Source organism: Rousettus aegyptiacus, unplaced genomic scaffold (assembly GCF_014176215.1).
Source record: "Rousettus aegyptiacus isolate mRouAeg1 unplaced genomic scaffold, mRouAeg1.p scaffold_m13_p_2, whole genome shotgun sequence".
NCBI lineage: Eukaryota > Metazoa > Chordata > Mammalia > Chiroptera > Pteropodidae > Rousettus > Rousettus aegyptiacus.
Window position 1 is genome coordinate 140909777 of NW_023416295.1, and position 4047 is coordinate 140913823.

The 4047-nt window shown below is 37.7% G+C and overlaps 1 pseudogene; it reads right to left on the bottom strand.

The window, feature by feature from the left end:
- Positions 1-276: 276 nt before the first annotated feature.
- Positions 277-395, bottom strand: LOC118613954 (annotated as a pseudogene).
- Between the last annotated feature and the right edge of the window lie 3652 nt (positions 396-4047).

Consider the following 4047-nt stretch of genomic DNA (forward strand, 5'->3'; position numbering starts at 1 on the left):
GTGGCCAGTATGAGAAAAAGGAGACTCTACACTGTGAGCTTTGACACACGGAGGCCATTACTCTCTATTTCCAAAGGGGAGTGGTCATCTGAAAAGGCAGGAAACAGGCGTGTGTATTTTATTTTTTATTTTATTTTATTTTATTTTTTATTTTATTTTATTTTATTTTATTTATTTTATTTTATTTCATTTTTTAGGTGAGGTAACCCTTGGTTGACCTCACGGATTGCAAGGACTTTGTTAATGTACAATCCCTTAATTTTTTTTTTTTTTTCACTCCTACAGCACTTTGTCTTCCTAGGTGGTCTCCCATTCAAGTACTAACTGGGCCCAACCCTGCTTAGCTTCCAAGATCAGACAGGATTGGGCTTGTTCGGGGTGGCATGGCCATAGACACTCTTTATTTTAAAAAAATATCCCACTTAAAACCAGGCAAACTATCTAATTTCCATGAAGATAATTTTGAAAACAATAATATTTAGCAATGGTTCTCTAACCTAAACTTTAATTGTCCATACTACTACTTGTCCTTCCTTCCCTCCAATCAGCTCAGATAGATTTAAAATATTTAAGATTAACACACACACACACACACACACACACACACACACACACACACACACACGTGTGAATATGCCAAGCAGAAAATTGGAAAGTTACAAAAAATTATTTCACTAGGGTATGGCTCAATTTCCTAGGACAAGAAAAACTTGGAAGGCAGCCCAATTTTGGATCTTGGGGATCACAGATATGACAAAATTTGCTAAAAGATGCCAGCTTATTTCAGCCTAATTGGTTTAGAAGAAACTCAGAAAGTCTAAGGGACTAGAAAGAGGGACTTCAGGACACTTTCTAAAGGAAGTGCTTTAAGTTTTAAAGAAACATTTAATTTTTAGAAAAAGTGTCCAGTGGAAACTGACTTCTTCCTAATTACATGAGGAAAAGAAATAAAGATTAGAATTAAAGTACCTACTAATACAGCTACTAATAGCATACATATTTTACCCATGATCAACTGTGTGATTTTAGGAAAATTACTTTTTTGTGCTTTAGCTGGGTGATCAGTTAAAAATGAAGGCATTGCTATCTGACCTAAACTTTCTTATGACAAACTCGTGAAAACAAGAGGTGAGATATTAATATTCTTCCTGCAGCAGCTATTAGACTTTCTTTTTCTGGCTTGAGAGGATACAGGAGTCTCCTGAGCTGAAGAAAGAAATTCCTTCTCTTAACACCTCTCTAAGAGTCTCCAAGGTAACGGAGTGTAGGTCCAGAGAGTCACTCAGCTACCATCAGTACAATTACACATCTTCCCAGGCAGCTAAGGGAAGAGCAGCAGTTTTTGTCAGTGCTATAAATTACCAGAGATAAATTCCAGCTCTGGGGCCAAAGGGTAATCTGGAAGCTCCTGGCTCTCCCTTCCTCTTCTTACATCTAGATCAGCTTCCAGATTATGAGGCACAGCTGAGGAAACAAAAGATACATACATATACAGATACAGGTAGACACAGACACACACCCAGACAGAACCACACCACGATATAGGGCAAGAGAATCTGGAGGCAGTCTTAAGGTAAGAAAAGTTAAAAGCTGATTTTGAGAAGCCAGATTACTTCTGCCACGTCTCTTAATGATTTTATATTTGGCCATGTCTCTACTTTAGAATTAAACTGCCACAGCACCATGCTGCAGAGGGGTTCAGGACAGATCTGACTTCTGTGACCTGCACATAGGCCTTATCTGTATCTGAAATGCAGACACGAACACATGACACATTTAGCTTTTTTTTTTCTCCTGAAAGCAACAGGACAAAGCTGAACTGGGACAGAAAATGGTTGTTTCAGGATCTCAACAGCATGTCTGCTCCCATCCACCCCCAACTCTACTTGGCTCAAGCGGGTGATTCATTTAAAGATTTTCATAAACTGTAAAATTCACTGATACAATTTAAATAAAGAAATGAAATCACTAGGAGACAAGAGTAGATTTATATACTTCATTCTTCTCCCAGCTGATTCAAAACTTGCGTTTCCAAGGCATCAATGATAGACAGCTGAAGGAAGATTAAAATTATTATATTTATAAAATCATAAGACATAATATATTATTCTCCTACCACTTACTATTGATCATTACCTAGAAAATGGAGCCTTTGTACTATAATCTGAGATCAATAAGGAAAAGAAACCAAATATAATCTCCAGAGTTTCACTAACTTAGTGACAATCCAAATATTTTAGACCTGCATTTCCTGAAGGTAGTCAAATGTTCATCATACTTTATTAAATAAATATAATGGGAAACTTCTGGCTTGCTTCATGACATATGAAGGTAACAATAAATCCAGTAAGCTTCTACTGTAGCAGCTAAAAAGAAGAGAAAGATTTATTTGTTTAACAGCTTTTGGAGGAGCGCCTATTAATATAGATTTGATTCCTGCTATCCGTGCTGCATTTATGCAAAGCAAAGTATCTTCTATCCTCTTTGGACAGAACCCAATTTCCTACTTCTGAGACATATGGTGATAAAGCGTGATGGATCGTTTTGCTTTTTAAGAGGTGTTTAAAAAGCTACTTTTACAGATAACTCACTTAAAAGAATAGTTCACTTTCCCCATAATTAAACGAACATTCAAACAGCCTGCCTCCATCATTTAAAAGGGCATCTGTAATTGACTGATAAAATGTAGCAATGGACAGAAAAAGAAGCCTGGTGTTTAAAAATGGCACCAAATACCTGTATTTCTATGAGCTTGTCAGGCACTCATATGCACATGCATAAAGACATGGACTGCTTTTCATCAAGTGCTATCAACCTAAACCTTTAAAGTGTATCCAAGAAAGAGGAAACTATAAAGTTTATAAATGATCCACACGAGGCTTGAAAATGTGGTAAGGACATGCTAAGAACTCAACCCAGTGATCACTAATTGGGAGTTACTTTTTCCTAGAAAATTCCTTCAAGATGATAGAAACAAATGTGTTTGACTAAAAGAAATGAGTATAAAACTGGTTTTCCAGCTGCACTTGGCATTACATTGTTACCAAAAAAGGACCTTATTATATAAGGTCATATGTCTGCTATATATAGTATCTGTATATAGATGAATAGAAATCCACTGGCTGAAGCTGATAATGTCAAAAAGCGATTGTGATAGATTTAAATAACTAGAATTTTCTAGTGATTCCAGGAAGGCTGACATTAAAAATATTCTGTCATTGGGTCACTTTTTCATACCAAATGCCAGAGTCCTGGTGTTAGAAATGAACATGGCCGCTTAAAGATTGTCAGGTCCTTTGTAAACACTGGTAGTCCTTGGTGTCTAGAGCCAGATGGGATGTAACACTGATAGCGAGTCTTGGATAAAATGCAGCTGGGAGTACAAATGTTTATTAGCAAGAAGTAAAAAAGAGTTTTACATCATCTGCTTTTGTAAGCTCAGGGAAGTCCCCACTCAGTCTCTCCGCTCTCCTATATATCTTGGATTGAAAGCTCTCTCTGAGGACAATGTAAGAATGATCTGAGGTAGAGCAGCCCACCTTCTACTGAAGTGCAGGGACATGGGCCCAAACAGAGCCTGGATTCTAGCTCCATAATGCTGCTGGTTGTACCAGTCTTAGACTGTTTTCATTTAAGGATGATGGTGCCTGTACACTCTTTCTAGCCAAATACCTATCTTGGCCACCGCTTATTTCACCAGTATAAAATTATATTCCAACTACCATCATGGTGAAGGTGAAACATCTGGCATGGATTTTGACAGCAATATTGGAGGAACGTGTCGAGTCCCCTCAAAAGCGTGGACCCCTGAGTGAGTATGGCACTTTACGTTCTACCTAACTACCCCGAACATGAGCATGAAAGTTAACCTCACAATGCAGGTAACACAACACTGACGCTGATGCATTTTTAAAATGAACTGTTACACAGATAGTATAGTGCCTCATTCTGTGTTTTTCTTCTTCCCTGTTTACTCGTGTGCCTCTTATTTAATCAACAGTCAACAAGGTAAGTAGATGACTTTCCTCCCAAGACATCTTACATGCA